Raw genomic sequence first — 12,456 nt, 5'->3', positions numbered from 1 at the left:
GTCTTGCTCCTTCCAGCAATACATTAATAGCGCTGTGAACAGGATTACGCAGAGAGTAATACACTAGTTTGTTTTAAAGGAAAATTTTGATAAACTGATAGTTGAAGAATTTCTTGTGATAATCAGGCTTAGTGTGAAAATGTCGCTGTTTAAGAAAATCCGCAATAGTACGAAAATGTCGGTAGCTAAGAACAAAGACGTGTCCGATGAATTGTTAATTATGCCAGGGTGGAATAAAGCCCCCTATAATATATTGGCCGCTGAGTGGTCACAGTGTGGTGAATATCAGTATGTGGGTAGAAATGGGCATAAGTTGTATTGTGTTTGTCATTGGGTAGCCTATTCTGAGCGAATTGTGTAAAAACCGCGGTACTAAGAGTTTTTCTTATCTATACATAATTCGCTCATTATTGGAAGTCTGGTGTACAGTAAATACAATCCCAATTTCTACTTCACATATTATCAGTCCGTATAGGAATGAATAAAACCCCCCTTAGTGAGTGTGAATTTCCAGTTTTGTAAGGTGGGGGGGCAAGTGTATTACATTCTGGGTTAATCTTAAATAGACAGCCCAGGAAGATAGTCACAGGCAGTGGAACCAGTTATACAGCTATCTGTCTGGACAAGTTTCTGTGTTCTATAGAAGATAAGATAAATTTCAAAGGGTGGGGAGTACTGGGCTTTAGAAGACCTACTTGTCTTTGCAAAGAAATCTGAATTAAGAATTGGTTATATTTGGCTACACAGGAAGTATGTTGTATTATATATATATATATATATACTGTTCAGTAGCTGAAAATGAAATGAGAAAAGAATTCAAAGATGTTCTCTCATTGTCGGGTTAGTTCCCTCTTCCATCTTCACCCCCTCCTTCATCTCAATTCCAACCGTCTCCTCCCCACCCTATGCCAAGTCATCCACTCCAAGGTCAAACATTGGACTGGAGGGATGGACCTGCTGGCATTGTGGACAACAGAACCCGGATTGGAGAGAGAGCTGCCCTGCTTGCGGAGCTCCTCGGTGCAAACCGGTTATGCCTATGCTCACTAGATCCTAGGCTAGTGAGTGGAAGCATGAAGACAAGAAAGAGATGCAGGGAGCGGAGGGTGGAATAGGAGCAGATGTAAAACAGGGAAGGCAGTGGGAACGATAATCTAAAATTATGTGAAAAACTATTGTGGCACAGATTAGGATTAAATTAAACATAGAGAATTGAGAAGTGGTCAAATATTTTTAATTTGTCTGAAACATTGGGGAAAAAGAAAAAAAAAAATTTGAGAGAATCCTCCTTGTCTCTTTCTAATATCACACAAAGAGAAGGAAGAAAGTGTAAAACAATTCTATGCCCGCCTTCAACAACATTAGTCAGATCTGGGATATAGGGGCATAGAAGAGATGGGTAAACATGTACTAAGTATGGCCTTTGTAGAAGGTCTATTGAAATCCCTAAGGTCATAGATAATAAGCCAGAGTGGAGACAGTCTGAATCTCCGGCCCCTTTTCAGACAAAAGGGCATTTATGTAACTGTCCTGCAGGCTTGGACTCCGCCTGAGGGGACTGTGCTGTTGCAATATGTTAATGACTTTCCAGCTTTGTGCTGAGGATATGAAAACATGTCAATCGCACCCATTTCTCTTCTAAAATTTTTTTAGCAGAAAATGGCTGCAAGGCTTAAAAAGGAAAAATTACAGCTTTGTAAACAAAAGGTTGTTGTCTAGCTCAAGAAGGCAGACATCTCACAGAACGACGCAGGGCTGCAGTTCAAGCCATTTCTGTATCTTCTTCTGCTGCCAAAGCTTCGCACCTTTTTGGGACTTGTCTCATACTGCCGTCCCTGGCCTTTCATGCGACAGCAGTATTGACGCAAAAACATGGAGGACGTCCACGGTCACTTGGGTATTACTCCATGAGATTGGATCCGGTAGCCCGAGGAGCCCCCTCCTGTGTCTGTGCGGTGGCAGCAGTACAAGCAATGGTTGACAAATCTTCTGAGTTGGTCCTGGACTACCCCCTAGTGGTTCTCACCCCTCAGGACATCCAGAGTATACTCACTCAAGTACAACCTAAACACCTGTCTCTAGCTCGTCAAATAAGGTTGCAATGTGCTTTGCTCATGCCCCCCCCTTTAATATTTCTTTTCAATGGTGAACCCGGCTACTCTTCTTCCAATCGAGTATCCTGTTTCAAATGGGGGAGGGGGAGGCATAGGTGATCAAATGGGGGAGGGGGATGCATAGGTGATCTATGTATTACAGATCAGCTATTTTAAAAAAAAAAAAAAAAAAAAAAAATTTTTGCAAATAAGAACGTGATCTATTTGGAATAGAATATCAGCATGATTGTCTAGCATTGATGCAACAAGAAAAGTTTAAGTTTTAAAGAGTTATTGAAACCCCTTGTTAATACATATTTTGAGTTGTATTTTATAGATGGTACCAGGGTGATTGACGACTCCACACCAGATGTTCACACAACAAGATCTCTAAAAGCAGAATGCCTCCGCATGTCTCGATACAAGAAGCGGAACTGAAGGCCCTCACTGAGGCGTGTAGAGTGACAGAAGGTAACCATTTACACTGACTCCTGGTATGTATTCGGCATAGATCATGGTTACGGCCCAATATGGAAGGCCAGACATTTTTAAACTTCTGTAGGACAACCCATTGAGAATGGTGTAGCAGTACAGAACCTTATGAAAGCCCTACTCCTACCAGACAAAGTAGCAATCCTGAAGGTGAAAGCTCATACTAAAGCCAACAGTGCAGAAGCAAAAGGCAACGCCCTAGCAGACTTCAGCGCAGACAGCGGCCCTCAAGCCGTGGAAGAAAGAAGAAAAGAAGATACTGACCGCACAAGTCAGAGACTATGATTTGGACTTTGATAAAAATTTGAACATTGATGTACTAAAGACATTACAGTCACAAGCCAGCAAAGAAGAAAAAGATAAATGGACTAATATGAGAGCAGTAGAACAGGGTGGCGTATGGCAAACAGTCAGTAACTTGCCTACCACGATCCCTGTACCCCATGATGGCCCAGCTGATCTATGGAAAAACTCACCTATCGGAGGCAGCTATGCTACTGATGCTTGAGAGAGAAAGGGTTGCCCCCTGGGTTCTTTGTAGCTGCTACATCATTTCTCCAGTTTTGCATGAGCTATGCCGTAAGCAACAGGGTAGAAGTAAATTGACCACAAAGGCACTTGCCAGGACCACTCTACCCATTTCAGGGATTGCAAATTGACGACATTCAGCTCCCACGTGTTGGGAAGTATGAATATGTGCTTGTTGTTGATGTTTTTCAGGTTGGAGGCGTACCCTGTTACAAAAGTAAATGAGCAGGTAACCAAAAAGAAGCTCATGAATAAGGTAATCTGCAGATACGGGGTACCAGAGGTAATCGAGTCAGATAGAGGTACACATTTCACAGGTGAAATAATGCAACACTTCATGTCTGCCCTGGGTAACTTCCAGGCATTTGACACCCCTTATCATCCACAAAGAGCCAGAAAACCATATTGCATTATAATATTTCTCTTCAGGCAATGAAACCCTGCACCAGAGGAAAACGAAAATGGTATGATACCCTATTAGGGGGAATTGGTACAGGTGTAGGGGTTCTAAACTCTATAGATTTAGAGGTGATGAAGAATAAAATGGCTGGGGTGGGACAGGATGTTTCTAGATTGATAAATGTTCAGGCACAATGCATGCCTTCCTTGTTCCTCCCCCGATGTCTTGCATTAGGATATGATAAGGATGTATTAACGCTTTTTAATCTGGTTTTGCGGTTTAAAAGGATTTGTTTGTAAATATGAGTAAATTCATGAACTATACACAATGTAGCCTGCAATATGTATATATGATTCACGAGAGGGACAAAGCAGTCAGATGTGATGACAAATAATGAAAAATTGTGGAGAAATATTTTCAAGAATGTAATTCCAGTAGCATCCTGGATACGGCCCGGGGCTGATGGTGTAGAATGCTCTGATGAGTATAGCACTGGGGAAATGACTTTATGATGTAAAGGACACAAGCCTGATGTGTAAGTCTGTAGTACTACCTGTGGTGTTCGGACCGCCTCTATATGCTTTACAATATTGGTTGCCCAAGTTCACAGGTACGATGATTTATAGTGAAAATAAAACCCATGGTATAGAGAACTGTGAAGAAACACTGGATGGCCTAGCATGCGGACGGAGTACAGCCGCATATGAGCCATGTTTCCTGCAGCCTCCAGTCAGCATATGTGATTGGACGGTGTTACCTGCTTCTTCTATATGCTGATAGAAGTTGGCCCCCAATATGTATATATTCTTTGTTGCCAACCGAACTGGAACCACCAGTATGTATAATCTCACCACTCCATTGTCTGGATGTTTACAGAACATGTCAGTGATACATTGGTTTACAGAAACTTACACCTTTTTGCCAGATGCTGAAGTTGCATTAAGGTACTACTGGCACCCACATGCTATCCCTATGTCAAATCTGACTATATCCTTGGGTAGAATTGTAAGACTAATGAAAAACACTGAACACCTTCAAAAGCATTTGGATGTTACTAACCTCTCCCTTATGGAATTAGAAAAACAAACTGTATGGGTGGGAGATAAGTTGGTCAGCATAGGTACTAAGATCCAGATAGACACCGAATATAACTGGTATGATATTTTTACTGAATGGTCACCTACTGCAGGAAAGATGATGGATTTTATGTTTCACCCATTACTAATACTGTTTCTTTTGTTCATTCTTTTGAGTGTTTGCAATTTATGGACATTCTGTGGGATACGGAGACAAGCAAATTATCTGGAATCGCTCCCTCTACGATATCGTTAAAACAGTCATACGTAAAAGAGCAACAACAGTGGGGATCCGGCGAAGAGGATAGAAAGACCGGCAAGGGTGGCTTAGCACCCTTGATAGCACCACTACAAAGGCTCTTTTCAAGATGGACTGTTTCAAAATGGGGGACTGTGAGGGTTATGAACATCTTAATTTATATATGTATGTATCTTTGATATACGTTTCCGGAGGCTGTAGGCCTAAATTGTATACTCTATTCTGTGTCCTATGAAAAGCTCTGCTAAATGAAGTACAGGTGTAATCTTAAGTGTCCATCATGTCTCTAAGAGCTTGTTTATCTCGTTACACTGATCAAAAGGTTGTATGGAATGCTTTGTTAATGTAGAGTGTGATGATAATCAGGATACCAGACACGATGTCTACAAACAAACAAATAAAGCATTGTTTATAGAGAAGACAAAATTATGTACCAGTAAAACAGGTCGACCTCTGTAAAGCAGTTCAACCTCTGATACGCCTACTATTTTTTGTATAAGAAAGACAATGTACACAATAAAACTCAGATTGCTCTAAGACACGACCGTGATGCCTGTGTCTATTGCTTTCTCATGGTGGCCGGCATAGCTCTGATTTGGAGCCCCACAGCATATTAACGTAACATGGATTTTATCCCTAACACAGGCTATCTATAAGCAGAGAGCTGGTGAGGGAACACTTGACTAACTGTAATGAATTCAAGTCTCAAGGTCCTAACTCACAAAAAAGAGGCCAGATACAAGAGATACACTGCAAGAAAGGCTCGATCGCTGTTTAACCTGGTAGCATTCAGCAAGCCAAACTGACGGTCTTCCTGGTATTAGTTCTTATGGTACAAGCTGGGTCTGTGGCAGTCACCCCTCCCCCACCCTGGGTTGAGTTGAGTGGCTGATCAATCAGCGGGCACCTGAACATTTTTGCTCCTCTACATAGCATGCAGCGAGCCAGATTGCTACCAGGTTAAACGGCGATCGAGCCTTTCCTGAACTGTATCTCTTGTATCTGGCCTCTCTTTCTGTGAGTTATGCCGTTGAGCATTTTTTCTCACCTCTGTGATTTAAGTCTCAAGGTCCAGATGAATTACATCCTAGGATACTAAAGGAAGCAGAGGAGGCAATTGCAGAACCACTCGCCATAATCTCTGAAAATTCCTGGAGAACAGAAGTCCCAGAAGATTGGAAAAGGGCAAATGCTGTCCCTACCTTCAAAAAAGGGAAGAAGGTGGCTCCAGGAAACTACAGGCCCGTGAGCCTGACTTCTATACTGGGAAAGATCTTTGAACAAATTATTAAACAGCATGTATGCAAATACTTGGATAAAAATGAATTACCAGAGCCAGCATGGGTCTGTAACAAACAAGTCATGCCAGACTAATCTAATTTCCTTCCATGACAGAATCACCGATTGGGTTGATCAGGGAAATGCGGTGGATATAGTATATCTTGACTTTAGTAAAGCATTTGACAAAGTATATCATACCATACTTATTGAAAAAAGGACCAAATATGGGATTGACAAGGAAACTGTTAGGTGGATTCACAACTGGCTGATTGATCAGACTCAGAGTGCTCATAAATGGCGGCACGTTCAAGTGGAAGAATGTATCAAGTGGGATACCACAAGGCTCTGTCCTAGGCCCAGTGTTGTTCAACATTTTTATAAATGATCTGGAGGAGGGAATTGATGGGAAACTGATCAAATTTGCTGACGACACAAAGCTAGGAGGGATAGCTAACACTAGGGAAGAGAGAGTATTCAAAAAGATCTAGAAAAACCTTGAACAGTGGGCGGTGACTAACAGAATGGTATTAAACCAGGAGAAAGTCCTACATCTGGGCAAGAAAAATGAAATAAGCACATACAGAATGGAAGAAATCGGACTAAGCAGCAGCACATGTGGAAAAAACTTCGGTATACTAATACTGTGCTTCCCCGATAAGCCCTACACTGATTTTTGGGTGGAGGGGGGTTCCTTGAAATATAAGCCCTCCCCCAAAAATAAGCTTTAGCCTACACTACTTGTAAAAAAAAACCAAAAAAACAATTCACCTAGCAGCCGGCATTCACATCCGTCGCACTGGGCTGTGGCAGGCTTCCGTGTCCTCCTGCACGCCGACAGAGTAGTTATTCCTGATAGTGGGACTTGAATACCCCTCCTCCAGCAAGTTAATTCTCTGATTGGTTAATCGAGCGCCACATCAGCCAATGAAAGTCGGCGCTCAATTACCCAATCACAGTGATTCATTGATGTCATTCAATGAATGGCTATGATTGGTTAATCGAGCGCTGGCTCTCATTGGCTGATGTGGCACTCGATTAACCAATCAGAGCATTAGCTTGCTGGAGGTGGGGTATTCAAGCCCCACTACCATGAAGAACTGCTCTGTCAGCGTGCCAGAGGACACGGAAGTCTGCAGCAGCGATAGAGACCAGTGCAAGGGACCCGAACACCAGCTGCTAGGTGAGTATTATTTGACACCCTGCAAAAATAAGACACTGTGCCTCTTTTGAGGCAAAAATTAATATGACTGTCTTATTTTTGGGGAAACATGGTAGATCATAGACTGAACATGAGTCAACAATATGATGCAGCAGCTAAAAAGGCAAACAATTCTGGGATGTATTAAGAGAAGCATAGAGTCTAGATCACGTGAGGTCATTATCCCACTCTACTTTTCCTTAGTCAGACCCCATCTGGAATACTGGGTCCAGTTCTAGGCACCCCACTTTAAAAAAGACATAGATAAAGTGGAGCAAGTTCAGAGAAGAGTTACCAAGATGGTGAGCGGTCTGCAAATCATGTCCTATGAGGAAAGAGAAGAGACTTAATAGCGGTCTACAAATATCTAAAGGGCTGTCACAGTGCAGCAGGGATCAGCCCTATTCTCATTTGTACGAAGAAAGACTAGAAGCAATGGGATGAAACTGAAAGGGAGGAGACACAGATTAGATATTAGAAAAAACTTTCTGACAGTGAGGGTGATCAATGAGTGGAACAGGTTACCATGGGAGGTGGTGAGTTCTCCTTCAATGGAAGTGTTCAAACAAAGAATGGACAAATATCTGTCTGGGATGATTTAGTGAATCCTGCATTGAACAGGGGGTTGGACCCGATGACCCTGGAGGTCCCTTCCAACTCTACCATTCTATGTGTTGGTGCATGTGCTGGATGTGTGGTGTGAATAGTCCTGTTCAGGGTGCATGGTGTTCTGGTTTGTATGCATTCCATGATGCATGGTGTGAGCTGTTTTCAGTCCTGCTGTGTTTCGTTTGTCAATACAGTCTATTAAGGAGGCATTAGCACTGAGCAGGCAAAAAGCATAAAGGGGGCATTATTACTGAAGGAGACCTACAGGGGACATTTCTATTAAGTGGGTGCGTACAAAGGGCCTTATTATTGAGTAAATGCAGACAGAGGGCATTATTACTGAGTGAGGGCATAAATAGACATTTTTACTGTGTATGGGGGAATAAAAGTCGTACTTACTGTGTGGGGCCTACAGGGCACACCATCATTATCTGGAGAACTGTGTATGGGAAGATTGGGTACATATGTGGTAAAGGTTAGTCGGGTACTGAGAAAGCAGGTAGCCAAAATATATGTGTCAATTTCTGCAGAGGTAAGTTCTGGCTGGGAGATGTTGTTGTGGCGGTCTGGGTCAGATGGGAAAAAACAGGAAGACCTGGCAGCGACTGGCATAGTGCAGAGGCATCTGACTAACGGCTGGATAGAAAAATGAGCCTAGCTGCTGCATTTAGTATAGATTGGAGTGGAGAGAGTCTGGTGCGGGGAAGGCTGATGAATAGCAAGTTGCAGTAGCCAAGTCAGGAGTGGATGAGTGTTTTTAATGTGTCTGGGGTTAGGAATGGACGTATTTTAGCAATATTTCTGAGGTCCAAGTGACATGTTTGGGCCAGAGATTGGATGTGGGGGGTAAAGGAGAGGTCAAAGTCCAGTGTGACCCCCCCAGGGCAGCAGGCAGTTGGAGGGCGGAAAGACGAGCAGTTCAGTTTTAGAGAGGTTAAGTTTGAAAAAAAGGGAGGACATAGTATTAGAGACAGCTTTATTAAACAAAACCAGACTGAGTGCCACTTTAATTCGAACCTCTCATTACCGGCTCCAAAACTTCTCCAGAGCAGCACCGGTCCTCTGGAACGCACTACCAAAGGCTATCCGGTTAATCCAGGACTCACAAAACTTCAGGCGTGCTCTAAAACGTACCTGTTCAGGGAGGCATACCATATCTCCTAAACCAAACCCCTCTGTATGGCACCTGATAACATGCTCCCTGACCTATTGATTGCAATCCCTGCCAGCTGTAATCATCTGCCCCCTGCAGTCACACCGTTTCTGCCATCACACGGCTTAATGTCTGACCATTGTCTATGTGTATATCACCCCTCACTCTCCACCCCGCCATACTGTGCACATCTCCACCATACAGTGCACATCTCCAGCCCCTTTACCTTCTGTATCACCCCATTACTTGTAGCATGTAAGCTCGTTGGAGCAGGACCCTCACCCCTATTGTTTCCATCAACTGATTACTATATGTAACCGTGGTTCTGTAATTTTTGTACTTTTGTCTTTCTGTATCCCTGGTCTATGTAAGCGCTGCGGAATATGATGGCGCTATACAAATACAGATTATTATTATTATTAATAAAGGCTGTGTCCACCAATTTTTTAAGATAAAATTTTTGTTTAAATCTCTGTCTCAGAATCTAGCTCTGGGTATTGTAATCCTCAATCTTCGTACAGTTACGTCTGATGCATCTAAACTGACCGTATGGAATGTTGTTCTTCCATTTTCTGTATTCGGCGCTTCTGAAATCGAGTAAGCTTTCCATCCACAGGTTTAAAATGAGTTTTAGTAATAATCCTCCCACTCTCATGGCCCAGAGAAAGGTCCAGGTAGAGACAAAGATTTAAACAAAAATTTATACAAAAAAATTGTTTTTTTGGGTAGATTTTAATTCTGTAGTCATTCTGGTTAGCTGAAAGCAACCACACGATTTTCAGTCCATCTGCTTTTATATTGATATTTTCAAGATTGTTATTAAACTCATCATTTGTCTTCATCCTATTTCATAACACAGATTTGCTTTGTGTAAATGTCATTTTCGCGGATCTCTCTTAGATTGACATTTTTTGTCATATATATTTTATCACTGTTCATATATATGTTCTTATTATATATTTATTGATACATTCGGAAGATTTCATTATGCATATGAATTTTGTTGGTTTCCCCCTCCCCTCTTTTTTCTTCTTCCCTTTCTTTGTTAGTCACTCCTCCACTATCTATTTGTGCAGATCACTCAGTGTTTAATCCAGCCGAACGGACGATGCTGTTTTTCTATTTTGTTAAATAATTAAAGGGGTTGTCCCGCGGCGAAATCAAAAATATTTTTTTTCTACATACCCCCACATTGTGCCCCGTTAAAAACAATCCCTTTGTTATTTAAAAAAAAAAAAAAATCGCTTACCTGCATCCCCGTTCGGGCAGTTTCTTCTTTTAAAGATGGCCGCCGGTCCTTTCCCAAGGATGCACCGCGGTTTTCTCCCATGGTGCACCGCGGGTCTTCTCCCATGGTGCGCTGTGGATTATCTTCCCCTTTCTTGCGTTCCACTGCCGATTACAGCCACCTAATTGGCTGATCGGCACCACGTGACGGAGGCGGAGCTACGATGACGATGCGCAGACCAGCTCTCCGGCGCGAGCACGCCGGAGCGGCCCCATTCTACAGAGCAGAAGACCGGACAGCGCAAGCGCGTCTAAAGAAGCCAGAAGATGCAGAAATTAGTCGGAGCCATGGAGACGGGGACGCCAGCGCCGGAGGGGGTAAGTGAATAACTTCTGTATGGCTCATAATTAATGCACGATGTACATTACAAAGTGCATTAATATGGCCATACAGAAGTGCTGAACCCCACTTGATTTCACGGGACAACCCCTTTAAGTGCTTTCACTGTCGTATATTGTAGCTTAATCTTCTACTAGATTAGAGTGTTGGCCTTCACCACATTTTAGCACATTTTCTTTCTGTATACTCATGCCCACCTTGGTGGGGCGTTATCTGGTTGGCAGCACCTCCATCATTCGAAACACTATTTACTCCAGATTAGAGATGAGCGAGCGTACTCGGTTCGGGTGTTTTTGCACTTGAGCATCGCTTTTTCCGAGTAACTGACTACTCGGACGAAAAGATTCGGGGGGCGCCGGGGGGTTGCAGAGGGGAGTGGGGGGGGGGGAGAGAAAGAGCTCTCCCTGTTCCCCACTGCTTCCCCCCCCCCCGCTCCACCACGCCGCCCCCCGAATCTTTTCGTCTGAGTAGTCAGTTACTCGGAAAAAGCGGTGCTCGAGTGCAAAAACACCCAAACCGAGTACGCTCGCTCATCTCTACTCCAGAACTATTTTACCGCTCTCACTTGCTCCACCCTCCTTTTTCATCTTTGCTACTCGACAGGAAAGTGTTTCCTTACCTGCAGCTGGTAAGTGTTCGTGTTCAGGGAGGGTGGGTCGGTTAAAGGAAATCTTTACTATGGGGCCCAGCCTTTTCTAGTTATGCTTCGGACCCTAACTCTCTCTGGCCAACTCAGTAGTGCAGCTCCAAGGAACGGGCGGTGTTGGCTCAATTTGCACACATGACCCCTCATATATATACATTGGACTCAACTAATGCACTGCACCTTATGGCGGACTTTACATACAATAACTCCCAAACTCAGAACTATGAAAATAAGGACTCATTTATTTGGTGCATGGAGCCTCAATTTTTTTTAAGCCACACATATTCACAGTGCTAATGTCCATCAATTAATCCATCACAGTAATAGTATACCTCTAAATATTAGATATGAGCTATACAGTGAGAGCTGCCAAGTACCAAAGGGGATGAAAGTAGAAGATTTACTGCATTGGGCAAGCTAACTGATTGAGGGACATGCCTGCGTCAGCCACCAATATACAGGACAGTCCTCCTGGATCCAGGATGGTTGGGAGGGATGGAGTTCTACAGTGTTTCCCTAAAAATAAGCCCTTGTTACAGTTCATAAGAAAAGTCAATAGGAATGCATTAGGTGTGTGAAAAGGGCAGTAAAAACACAATTGCTGAATGTTTACAGTGCTTTTCACACAGGTCAGCCAAGTCACTTACCGAGCAGGCTCGATCCAGGTCCTTCCCGCTACTCTCCAGAGCCCTGACGCGGTTCCCGCAGTCGTTGGCCGCCCATACAGGATCACTTCCTGGTTATGGGATACACAAACCCTGCATCCATGAAGTGATGTCTGTGATTGGTTCTTTGAACACTGCATTGATTGGCTGAGCAGGGATTTATGAACCATGCGGGCGGCTCTGGAGAGCAGCAGGAAGGACCTAGACAGAGCCTGCTGGGTAAATAACATGGCTGACCTGTGTCAAAATAAGCCATCCACCCAAAATAAGCCCTAGCGCATCTTTTGGGGCAAAAATTAATGTAACACCCTATTATTTACAGGAGGCCATGTTATGCACTGCTTTAGCAACATGAAATGTAAGAAACCCTCCCATCTATCACTGTTCTGTGTGATGTTCTATAGAGTTGAGCGAAGATACTCTGGCCAG

The sequence above is a fragment of the Eleutherodactylus coqui genome, chromosome 7 (assembly GCF_035609145.1).
Source record: "Eleutherodactylus coqui strain aEleCoq1 chromosome 7, aEleCoq1.hap1, whole genome shotgun sequence".
In the NCBI taxonomy this organism is placed as follows: domain Eukaryota; kingdom Metazoa; phylum Chordata; class Amphibia; order Anura; family Eleutherodactylidae; genus Eleutherodactylus; species Eleutherodactylus coqui.
The sequence above is the reverse complement of the archived record's forward strand: the minus strand, read 5'-3'. Positions refer to the sequence as shown.